Here is a 13,161-nt window from a genome sequence, read left to right as displayed (position 1 = left end):
ATTCCCCGCGTTCTCACTCCCCTCTTCTGTGCTCGTCTTTGGGGGGACTTCAAAGTGTTCGTCCCGGGAGGGGGCTGTATTGTTGGTGGGGGTATTCCTTGTCTGCAGGGAATCCAGGCAGAATTCCGTGTCTCTCCCTTTCACCGTATGCCTAGGCAATCGAGCCATGCTTTCGTTCTTCTTCTCCCCTCTACCCACAGCGTCAGGCTGCAGGCTCCTCATGCTGGATCTTCCACACTCTCCACAGTTGTTGTTAAGTTCTGGGGGTGGGGGTCTATCATGATGATATTGGGGGAGGGGGAGGTCTTCCATCGGTGGATGATTACGTGTGTTTGACAGTGGTAGCCTCCTCAGACGTTCATTAGAGCGGTATTGGTGTTGATCGGGCGAAACGGGGGTGTCCCTGGAGTGTAGAGGGTTGGCCAAAGTTCCATCTATCTGTTCAGGATGGAGGCCAGGTATCCCGTCACGTTTACAGCTGTGCAAGCATTGTTCAGGCCGCTTATAATAATTGGCATGGTGTTTAAAATCCCATTTCCTCAATGCTTGTTGAGCTGGATGTAAGTCAATGTGACGATTAACCGCATCTTTGTTGGAATACCACGCCTCTTTCAATAGCCGGCCTCCCTTAGTGGCATCCTCAGACATAACGCAAACATTCACAAAGTCAAACTGGTGGCCATGTTGTGCCATATGCATCCACAATTGAGAATGCTGCTCGCCCCTTCTTATAGCTAACTGATGTTCATGCAAGCGAGATCTTAAACGCTTAGCTGTTTCACCCACATAGTTGCCATCGCAGTTCTTGCAATTGATTTTATAGATTACTGCTGATCTATCCATGGCAGGGAGTGGGTCCTTGGGGCGAACGACTTTGGACCGTAATGTCTGATTGGGTCTGTGGGCCACTTCTATTCCATGGGGGGCCAGCAGTCTGGCTGTTGCCTCCGAGACGTTATTAATATATGGCAAAGAAACACGCATTCTTTGTAATGATGGTTCCTCTCTCTTTTGGTTGTTCCGGGACTGGGGTGTAAGACCGTACTGTCTGATAAACCTCAAAGGATACCCATTACGTTGGCAAATCCGGAAAAGGTATTGCCTTTCTTTCTTCTTAAACTCCTCAGTGCTGCAGTGGGAGTCCACGCGCTTAAACAATGCTTTAATGCAGCTAGCTTTATGAGATACGGGGTGGTTGCTCCTATAGTGGAGTATTCTGTCCGTGTGGGTGGGTTTACGAAACACCCCTGTAAGTAACGTCCCATCCAACTGACGGTATATTGACACGTCCAGGAAGGCTAGGTGACCTTGTTTTTCTTCCTCCACTGTAAACTGGATGTCGGAGCAGATCGAGTTAAGTACTCTCATAAAGGTAGCTACATGTTGTTTTTTAACAACCGCAAACGTGTCATCCACGTACCGAACCCAAAATTTGGGTTGGTATAAGGCCATAGCCCTGTGTTCTAGCTGTTGGAGTACTATTTCCGCTATAGTGCTAGAAATGGGGGAGCCCATAGGTGTCCCTTTAACTTGTTCGAAGATGGTGCCCTGGAAGGTGAAATAGGTGGTGAGACATATTTCCACTAATCGCAGGAGGTCATCTGTCTGAAGGGAGTCCTGGTGGTGGCTCCCTTCTGTATTCCTCAAGCGCTCTCCCAGGGCTGAAATAGCTAAGTCCTGGGGGATGGAGGTGAAGAGGGAGGTAACGTCGAACGATACCATCCTCTCATCATCCTCCACCCTTAAGGGTCTTAATTCTGTTGAGGAATTCTTCTGCAGAATTGACCGTTGTGGGGCTACCTTCCACAAGGTGGCCTAGACGAGTGCTAAGCCACTTCGCTAATCCCGATGTAGGGGTACCTATAAATGACACGATAGGGCGAAGTGGGGTGCCTTCCTTGTGGATTTTTGGGAGCCCGTAAAATCTAGCAAGCGCCGTGTCACGGGGGCGTATCTTCTTTAGGGTATCATCTCCGATTTTCTTACTGCGTTTAAGATTATTAAGCAGTTTGTTGATTTTATTCCTAAGGGTAACTGAGGGATCCTTCTCAACTATCCTATAGGCTGTTCTATCATTGAGGAGCGCCTTGGTGGTATACAGCGTCTTGTCCATGACAACGGTCATCCTCCCTTTATCTGCTGGGAGTATAACAATGCTATCATCTCTTTTAAGTTGCCGAAGGGCTTGGGTTTCATCCCTAGATAGCACGTGATGGTATCTATGGCTTGTAAGTAGCCCAGTGACCTGTTGTCTTATCGAACTCTTAGTATCTTCATCCCCCCCTATGTTATGCATAGCTGGCTCTAAGCCGCTATGAAATCTAAAGCACTAGCGTCCATCAGGTTATGGCCTATATCACGCTGCAGCAAGGTGAGTTGTGAATGGGTAAGTATTTTAGAAGAGAGGTTGCAGACCAGTCCACCCATAGAGCTGTTACTATATTTTAACTTACGTAATGCATTCATCTTGTGACTGAGACGTGTTGCTGTTTCTTGTCTCGTTTTCTTCTCCACCGTCTCAATATGGTGAATCAATTCTTGGAGGTGATGTCTCGAGAACATGGCCTCACATTGCCTTTGGCAGTCTTGGACCCATTGTTTCAACGCTCCGACTCGCCTATGTTGGTCGTTAATGAGGGCCCGCGTAGTCTTGCGTTGAAATTGGTAGATGGCTTGTTGGCATTCAATGGAATCAATTATGGGTTTCTTCCTCAATGATTTAAGTGGCAGGTTTTCTCAGATGCAGGAGTGTAGGAACGCTATTTTACGATAGCTTGCTGAAATACGGCATGTCAATTTCTCCCATTTTCTGGCTAAAAGCAAAGCTGCTCTGTCATAATGCTGGAAAATTTGCATAAAAATACGACTCCTGGGCATGTCTATGGTACAAATAAAATACGAACACCAGGAGAGTATAAATATAAAACTATACTTTACTAAAAGCTGCCAAGCTTTCGTTTGGAAACTCCAAACATCATCAGGGCTAAGGAGCCAGTAAACAATGATGACTTAAATGGGTTTTGCCGGCATCTGCACCCTGCTCATGGACCGCGTCACCGGTCCCGGCCGGTTAATTAGTGTTCCAGATGTTTCTTTATTACTCTCCTTACGCTTCCTTCTATGGTTCTTCCGGATCATTCCTTCCACTATCTCCTTACTGGTATTCATCTCCTCCACCACCCCTTTATCCTTATTTCCTTCCATAGCACTGACCCTCCTCCCCTTTTTGTTTTCATTCTCCACCCTGAGGGCATCTGTTTCTCCTCTATCAGTGTTACAAGCTTCCCTGGGCTCACCGACGCTCCCCCCCACACACGCTTTTCCCAATCCCTGCTCCACACCCTTTCTTCTCACTCTTCCACTGTCATGAGTAACTTTCATACGGGTGTTACATATTTGGGGGTCTGTGCCTTCCTCCTCTGTCCTAGCAATCTTCGTGTCGACAGTTCTCCACCATTCCATTTGTTTGCTGCGTGATCAGGTGCTTACCCCGTCTCTCAATTCATCCCTCCTCCCTATCGCACGCTCTTCCCCATTGCTGATAGGAACGGTATTCAGGCGGACACCAGGTCTCCAGATCTCTGCATTCTGATTCCCTGCGTTCTCACTCCCCTCTTCTGTGCTCGTCTTTGGGGGGACTTCAAAGTGTTCGTCCTGGGAGGGGGCTGTATTGTTGGTGGGGGTATTCCTTGTCTGCAGGGAATCCAGGCAGAATTCCGTGTCTCTCCCTTTCACCGTATGCCTAGGCAATCGAGCCATGCTTTCGGTCTTCTTCTCCCCTCTACCCACAGCGTCAGGCTGCAGGCTCCTCATGCTGGATCTTCCACACTCTCCACAGTTGTTGTTAAGTTCTGGGGGTGGGGGTCTATCATGATGATATTGGGGGAGGGGGAGGTCTTCCATCGGTGGATGATTACGTGTGTTTGACAGTGGTAACCTCCTCAGACGTTCATTAGAGCGGTATTGGTGTTGATCGGGCGAAACGGGGGTGTCCCTGGAGTGTAGAGGGTTGGCCAAAGTTCCATCTATCTGTTCAGGATGGAGGCCAGGTATCCCATCACGTTTACAGCTGTGCAAGCATTGTTCAGGCCGCTTATAATAATTGGCATGGTGTTTAAAATCCCATTTCCTCAATGCTTGTTGAGCTGGATGTAAGTCAATGTGACGATTAACCGCATCTTTGTTGGAATACCACGCCTCTTTCAATAGCCGGCCTCCCTTAGTGGCATCCTCAGACATAATGCAAACATTCACAAAGTCAAACTGGTGGCCATGTTGTTCCATATGCATCCACAATTGAGAATGCTGCTCGCCCCTTCTTATAGCTAACTGATGTTCATGCAAGCGAGATCTTAAACGCTTAGCTGTTTCACCCACATAGTTGCCATCGCAGTTCTTGCAATTGATTTTATAGATTACTGCTGATCTATCCATGGCAGGGAGTGGGTCCTTGGGGCGAACGACTTTGGACCGTAATGTCTGATTGGGTCTGTGGGCCACTTCTATTCCATGGGGGGCCAGCAGTCTGGCTGTTGCCTCCGAGACGTTATTAATATATGGCAAAGAAACACACATTCTTTGTAATGATGGTTCCTCTCTCTTTTGGTTGTTCCGGGACTGGGGTGTAAGACCGTACTGTCTGATAAACCTCAAAGGATACCCATTACGTTGACAAATCCGGAAAAGGTATTGCCTTTCTTTCTTCTTAAACTCCTCAGTGCTGCAGTGGGAGTCCACGCGCTTAAACAATGCTTTAATGCAGCTAGCTTTATGAGATACGGGGTGGTTGCTCCTATAGTGGAGTATTCTGTCCGTGTGGGTGGGTTTACGAAACACCCCTGTGTAACGTCCCATCCAACTGGCGGTATATTGACACGTCCAGGAAGGCTAGGTGACCTTGTTTTTCTTCCTCCACTGTAAACTGGATGTCGGAGCAGATCGAGTTAAGTACTCTCCTAAAGGTAGCTACATGTTGTTTTTTAACAACCGCAAACGTGTCATCCACGTACCGAACCCAAAATTTGGGTTGGTATAAGGCCATAGCCCTGTGTTCTAGCTGTTGGAGTACTATTTCCGCTCTAGTGCTAGAAATGGGGGAGCCCATAGGTGTCCCTTTAACTTGTTCGAAGATGGTACCCTGGAAGGTGAAATAGGTGGTAAGACATATTTCCACTAATCGCAGGAGGTCATCTGTCTGGAGGGAGTCCTGGTGGTGGCTCCCTTCTGTATTCCTCAAGCGCTCTCCCAGGGCTGAAATAGCTAAGTCCTGGGGGATGGAGGTGAAGAGGGAGGTAACGTTGAACGATACCATCCTCTCATCATCCTCCACCCTAAGGGTCTTAATTCTGTTGAGGAATTCTTCTGCAGAATTGACCGTTGTGGGGCTACCTTCCACAAGGTGGCCCAGACGAGTGCTAAGCCACTTCGCTAATCCCGATGTAGGGGTACCTATAAATGACACGATAGGGCGAAGTGGGGTGCCTTCCTTGTGGATTTTTGGGAGCCCGTAAAATCTAGCGAGCACCGTGTCACGGGGGCGTATCTTCTTTAGGGTATCATCTCCGATTTTCTTACTGCGTTTAAGATTATTAAGCAGTTTGTTGATTTTATTCCTAAGGGTAACTGAGGGATCCTTCTCAACTATCCTATAGGCTGTTCTATCATTCTATCATTGAGACGCCTTGGTGGTATACAGCGTCTTATCCATGACAATGGTCATCCTCCCTTTATCTGCTGGGAGTATAACAATGCTATCATCTCTTTTAAGTTGTCGAAGGGCTTGGGTTTCATCCCTAGATAGCACATGATGGTATCTATGGCTTGTAAGTAGCCCAGTGACCTGTTGTCTTATCGAACTCTTAGTATCTTCATCCCCCCCTATGTTATGCATAGCTGGCTCTAAGGCCGCTATGAAATCTAAAGCACTAGCGTCCATCAGGTTATGGCCTATATCACGCTGCAGCAAGGTGAGTTGTGAATGGGTAAGTATTTTAGAAGAGAGGTTGCAGACCAGTCCACCCATAGAGCTGTTACTATATTTTAACTTACGTAATGCATTCATCTTGTGACTGAGACGTGTTGCTGTTTCTTGTCTCGTTTTCTTCTCCACCGTCTCAATATGGTGAATCAATTCTTGGAGGTGATGTCTCGAGAACATGGCCTCACATTGCCTTTGGCAGTCTTGGACCCATTGTTTCAACGCTCCGACTCGCCTATGTTGGTCGTTAATGAGGGCCCGCGTAGTCTTGCGTTGAAATTGGTAGATGGCTTGTTGGCATTCAATGGAATCAATTATGGGTTTCTTCCTCAATGATTTAAGTGGCAGGTTTTCTCAGATGCAGGAGTGTAGGAACGCTATTTTACGATAGCTTGCTGAAATACGGCATGTCAATTTCTCCCATTTTCTGGCTAAAAGCAAAGCTGCTCTGTCATAATGCTGGAAAATTTGCATAAAAATACGACTCCTGGGCATGTCTATGGTACAAATAAAATACGAACACCAGGAGAGTATAAATATAAAAATATACTTTACTAAAAGCTGCCAAGCTTTCGTTTGGAAACTCCAAACATCATCAGGGCTAAGGAGCCAGTAAACAATGATGACTTAAATTGGTTTTGCCGGCATCTGCACCCGGCTCATGGACCGCGTCACCGGTCCCGGCCGGTTAATTAGTGTTCCAGATGTTTCTTTATTACTCTCCTTACGCTTCCTTCTATGGTTCTTCCGGATCATTCCTTCCACTATCTCATTACTGGTATTAATCTCCTCCACCACCCCTTTATCCTTATTTCCTTCCATAGCACTGACCCTCCTCCCCTTTTTGTTTTCATTCTCCACCCTGGGGGCATCTGTTTCTCCTCTATCAGTGTTACAAGCTTTCCTGGGCTCACTGACGCTCCCCCACACACACGCTTTTCCCAATCCCTGCTCCACACCCTTTCTTCTCACTCTTCCACTGTCATGAGTAACTTTCATACGGGTGTTACATATTTGGGGGTCTATGCCCTCCTCCTCTGTCCTGGCAATCTTCGTGTCGACAGTTCTCCACCGTTCCATTTGTTTGCTGCGTGATCGGGTGCTTACCCCGTCTCTCAATTCATCCCTCCTCCCTATCGCACGCTCTTCCCCATTGCTGATAGGAATGGTATTCAGGCGGACACCAGGTCTCCAGATCTCTGCATTCTGATTCCCTGCGTTCTCACTCCCCTCTTCTGTGCTCGTCTTTGGGGGGACTTCAAAATGTTCGTCCCGGGAGGGGGCTGTATTGTTGGTGGGGGTATTCCTTGTCTGCAGGGAATCCAGGCAGAATTCCGTGTCTCTCCCTGTCACCGTATGCCTAGGCAATCGAGCCATGCTTTCGTTCTTCTTCTCCCCTCTACCCACAGCGTCAGGCTGCAGGCTCCTCATGCTGGATCTTCCACACTCTCCACAGTTGTTGTTAAGTTCTGGGGGTGGGGGTCTATCATGATGATATTGGGGGAGGGGAGGTCTTCCATCGGTGGATGATTACGTGTGTTTGACAGTGGTAACCTCCTCAGACGTTCATTAGAGCGGTATTGGTGTTGATCGGGCGAAACGGGGGTGCCCTGGAGTGTGGAGGGTTGGCCAAAGCTCCATCTATCTGTTCAGGATGGGGGCCAGGTATCTCGTCACGTTTACAGCTGTACAAGCATTGCTCAGACCGCTTATAACGATTGGCATGGTGTTTAAAATCCCATTTCCTCAATGCTTGTTGCGCTGGATGTAAGTCAATGTGACGATTAACCGCGTCTTTGTTGGAATACCACGCCTCTTTCAATAGCCGGCCTCCCTTAGTGGCATCCTCAGACATAACACGAACATTCACAAAGTCAAACTGGTGGCCATGTTGTGCCATATGCATCCACAATTGAGAATGCTGTTCGCCCCTTCTTATACCTAACTGATGTTCATGCAGACCTCCCCCTTCTCCAATATCACCACGATATTTATACTCTCCTGGTGTTCGTATTTTATTTGTACCATAGTGTGTGTGTATATATATATATATATATATATATATATATATATATATATATATATATATATATATATATATATCTCACGACTTCTGCAATTCTATCCATTTTTTTTTTACTGGTAATGATCGTAAAGTGTATTTGTGCATCTGTATGCACTGAGAAGCATGTAGTGGGTGGCATAGGTCCTATTCTGGACTTTTGTTTAATACCAGTGCTGCATTCCACATGCCTGCGCTCAGCCCCAAGATTTGGTCTTTCAACTGCAGTGGCTCAGTTGTCTATCTGTTGCTACTTAATACAAGGTTAGCTTATTATAAGTCCCCATCTGTGCCTTAAATGAGAGGGCTGAACTGGTATTCATTGTTGAAAGCTGTTTGGTGCAAAAGAGGGAAGAGGACTGATTTGATTGCACAGCTCCAGGTGACTGATGGACCCAATAGACTTTCAGAAGTTATATCCAAAGCTTGGTTGCACACTCCAGCCTAGTCCGTAGTCATTGCCTGAAATGAGTAGGTGACAACAGCCTTGGATCAGGCCACTACTGTGCAGATTCTCTATAATTGTAGAGCTTCTCAATTTTCCAAGGAGCTTAAGGAGCTGAAATATCACAGGAAGCCCCTCTAGCACCAGAGGAAGATAAAGAGTTACTCTAACCAAGCACGAGCATTTATTAGGACTTTTCTGATGAAATATGAAGAAGAAGAAGAAGAAGAAGGAGAAGAAGAAGAAGAAGAAGAAGAAGAAGAAGAAGAAGAAGAAGAAGAAGAAGAAGAAGAAGAAGAAGAAGAAGAAGAAGAAGAAGAAGAAGAAGAAGAAGAATAAGAAGAAGAAGAAGAAGAAGAAGAAGAAGAAGAAGAAGAAGAAGAAGAAGAAGAAGAAGAAGAAGAAGAATAAGAAGAAGAAGAAGAAGAAGAAGAAGAAGAAGAAGAAGAAGAAGAAAGGTGGAAGGGACCTTGGAGGTCATCGAGTCCAACCCCCTCCTCAGGCAGGAAACCCTACACCATTTCGGACAAATGGCTGTCCAGTCTCTTCTTAAAAACTTCCAGTGTTGGAACATTCACTGCTTCTGGAGGCAGGTTGTTCCATTGGTTAATTTTGAATCTTTTTGGGGTCTACAGACAGCCAGACTGCAATCCTATTTTTGGTAACCAGATTCTCTTCTATAAACAGGGGCCAAGGGAGCCTTGCAAGGTTGCAGCAAGGACTACTCCAGGCATCTATTCAACTAAGTAGCTTGCATCTGCACAGAGATGGACTCTTATCTGGGCAGATCCTATAGCGGTGATTGAGCCATAGCGTTGCAAGGTTATCTGAGATGAATTCCAGCCAGCTACTGCTAAGTATATGGGCTCCCAGTTCTGCCACCTGTTGTATATCACTCCTGGTTGATCAAAGCCAGCCAGGAGGTGGCATGTATTTGGGTCCAAGTGATAATAAACACTTGTGAGAGGGATGTTTCTACCTGCAGTTAAGGTAGTAATGGTCTGTCATCTCAAGAAGCCTTCCTTGGACCCAATAGCATTGACAATTTTTATCCAACTTCTCCATTTTACGGCAGGTTACTGAGAAGGTGGTAGGTGGACAGCTTGGACCTGGAAGCAGATTATCTGGATCCTTTTGGCTGGGTTATAGTATTGGTTGTGCTCGTGAAATTTGATAATGTAATGTGGAAAAGGCCTTGGGAGACTGGGTAAAGAGCTACTACCAAGGGAATTGTCAGATAAGATTCTGTCAATGTAGCGTCACAACAAAGTAGAGTTAGCTCATCTGGTTGTGATTCTTATCTGGTTTGCCCCATCAGGCCAACATCCACCTTGCAAGTCTCAAAGTACAATTCCTCCCCCATCTCCTTTATTGCCTGAAAAACTAGGAGAGGTCTCCTCTGAGCTTCTTGCCCCTCCAATGATGTAGCTGAAGATCATGCTGCCCTGATCCTTTGGTAGCATCCCTTTGTCCATATCCCAAGGTCTTTCTCACATATCATTACAAAGCCCTTCATGGCACAGCACCAGTTTACTTCTGGAACATCTATCCCTGGGAGTGTATGCCCATTCTACAGGGTGGGCATGCTCTACACACCCTCTATTAAGCAGGGTCATCTTATCAGATTGAGGAAACAGGTCTACTTTTTGCTCAGCTTCCCTACTGAGATTCAGAGGACCCAACACTTGGGGCACTCCCGGAAGGCCACTAACAGCTGGCTTTTCTCCAGATGTTGGAGTCAGGATGTTAGATGAGCCCAATACACATGGTGCCTTTGATTTTTTCCCCTTTCTGTATTGGACTAGTTTATCTTTGTTATACATTTCTTTGGACTTGGGTCCCCCCCCTTTCTCCTCTGGTAAATTGGTAGCTTGACAGAGTTACATGTCTGAGGGGCCATATAAATAAAATAAATACGTGAATGGGAGAGGGCATAGAATATACCAGTCAGCAGCATTTCATGCTACCACTTCACTGCCTCGCCCAAAGAGAGGCACTTGGGTGGGTGTTTCTTTTTCTGGAATGTTTTTCTCCACCGCTGTCCATCAGATCTGACCCATTTTCAAAACCTAGTAGGGGTTTTTTGACAGCTGCTTCCCTACCCACACAAATATACAAATTTGGTCCTGTTCCAAGAGTTTCCATTTTTATGTCTTTCCCCTTCTTTACAAAATTTATTTCCAGTATTCCACTGGAAAAACTATTGAACAAAAACGCGTGCAGAGCATGGCTTCCGAAATTCTTTCCAAAATCTTTACCGGCAGTGGTCTATTTCTTTCACCCCACCACATATGGTTCTGTTCAGTTCAGGTTTAAGCCATTTACTTATTTAGAAAACCTATATGACCATCTACTATATACTTGATAACTTCTCACAATATTCCATTAGTTCAGAATACAGTTCATTTAGTGACTGTTCAAAGTTATAGTGGCACTGAAAAAAGTGACCATTTTTCAGATTTAGGACCTTTCCAACATCCCAATGGCATGTGATCAAAATTCAGATGATAGGCAACTGACTCAAATTTTATGACGGTTACGGTTACACACTATCATGTGTTCATATGATTCCCTTTTGTGCCTTTCTGACAAGCAAAGCCAATGGGGAAGCCAGATTCACTTAACAACCGTGTGCCTAACTTAACACCTGCATTGATTCCCTTAACAAAGGTGGCAAGAAAAGTTGTAAAATGGGGCAAAACGCACTTATCAAATGTCTCACTTAACAACAGAAATTTTGGGCTCAGATGTGGTCGTAAATTGAGGATTACCCCTAACCCTAACCCTCAAGCCCTGCAATAGCATCACATATACCATCAACATGCCACAATATCACACGATCTCTACTTTTGTTGGGTTCACTTCTATCCTAACCCAGTGCCTGAGTGAAGAACAAGGTCTTCATTGCCTTCCAGAAACCTAGTAGGGTGCGGCCCCTTCAAATCTCAGAGGATGGGGGATGCTAGGGAGGTTTGAAGCAGCCACAGAAAAGGTGTGTCTTTGCAAACCCACCAGGTGGCAACATTTAAGGGAAGAGACCTGGAGTACATCCATCCTGTCTCAGGGAAAAAAAGCTCTACAGGCCCTGTAGAGCTTTAAATATAGCAATAGCAGTTATCCTGCTGATCGACAGAATCTCAAGCACCATTATTTGGTGTCTTGCCAATATCCCCATTATTCCTGCCAAACCCAAAATAAATAGTCTTGTGTATGAGGAAGACTAGATGAGAGTCAACAGTATTTTTTACAAATCAAGAGACCTATTAGTAAATTTCAGACTATACCTGATCTACACTGGATTTAGTTCATGCTTTGGGGACACCTGTGCTGTAATTCATCAAAGGGACATGTTGTGCCCTCATTTCAATGATTTTACCAAACTACATTTGGTGTTTAATCATGACAGCTGAAACCATTATCTGCAGAAACAGGTTCACAGATTAATAAGGCTGGAGAGAGTATCCCCCAGTCTTTTGCGGACTTAAATTTATGGATTTTGAAATAATGTAACCCCAAACGCTGTACCTACCTCCTCCATGTGCACAAGACACAAATTGCACGTATGTTTGGTATTTGTTCTAAAATATGTTTAGTGCTAACTGCTGCCTGAAATGTTGGACTGAAATATTAATGCGTTATCGATACTAGGCAGCTATTTACAGTCTGGATATTGCATATTACCAGAAGATATTACATTTTAGCTTCACAATTGCCTTTAAGCAGAATTCAAATAATTAAAAAGCATTTATTTCTTATTGATTTATATTGTCTAAGTGATGCTAAGTATAATTGAAATTTTTTCTTGATGGGCTTCCAGATGCCTGATTTTCTCACGTTTCTTTTTTTCCCAGGTAGAAAAAACTCTTCCAAATTTCCACTCTTGGAATTTTTGTATGCGTATTTATGTTATTTCATCTTTTTTACTTTTTACCTAATTTTGCTTGTATTTTATAGTGTATGATAGTGACCTTTGCTTGCTCTTAGGTGGAGATGTAAAAAGAGGGCTTTATATAAGAAGGTATTGATAGTACCGTCTATTTCATTCAATTATAACATAGACAGGTAAATTACTTCCCATTGCTGCTTCCGATTTTGCCCTAGATAACTGCACTTTTTTGTATATGACAGTGGTTCTTAACCTTTTTAATGCCGCGACCCCCAACCGGTCGTAAGTCGAGGACTACTCAACCGGTCGTAAGTCGAGGACTACCCAACCGGTCGTAAGTCGAGGACTACCCAACCGGTCGTAAGTCGAGGACTTTCCCTGCCCAGGAGCGCCATGCATGCATTGTGCCACCCCCTGCGCCGGCCAAAGCGTAGCTGGCAAGCGGCAAAGATGGAGCAGGCCGACCACCGGCTGGGCCACCAGCTGGCCCAGCCCAAGGGAGGTAAGGCACCCGCCGGGCCCCATTCGTGCCAGCAACCCTCCCTGCGCCTGCCAGCCTCCCACCTCCCACCCCTGGCCCTCTTTTTACTTACATTTTTAGTAGTTGCTCAGCAGGGAGGGGTGGAAACTTCCAGACAGCTCGCCTTTGCTGCGGACAACTTGCAACACTGTTTGCAGAATGGGACTTTTGGCAGGCTCAGCAGGGCAGAGACAGCCTGGACAATTCCTATTGGCTTTTGAAAGCCAATAGAATTAGACTCTATTCAAGAGAGTCTATTCTATTGGCTTTC

Source organism: Crotalus tigris, unplaced genomic scaffold (assembly GCF_016545835.1).
Source record: "Crotalus tigris isolate CLP2741 ecotype Arizona unplaced genomic scaffold, ASM1654583v1 scf7180000018829.1913635, whole genome shotgun sequence".
In the NCBI taxonomy this organism is placed as follows: domain Eukaryota; kingdom Metazoa; phylum Chordata; class Lepidosauria; order Squamata; family Viperidae; genus Crotalus; species Crotalus tigris.
The sequence above is the reverse complement of the archived record's forward strand: the minus strand, read 5'-3'. Positions refer to the sequence as shown.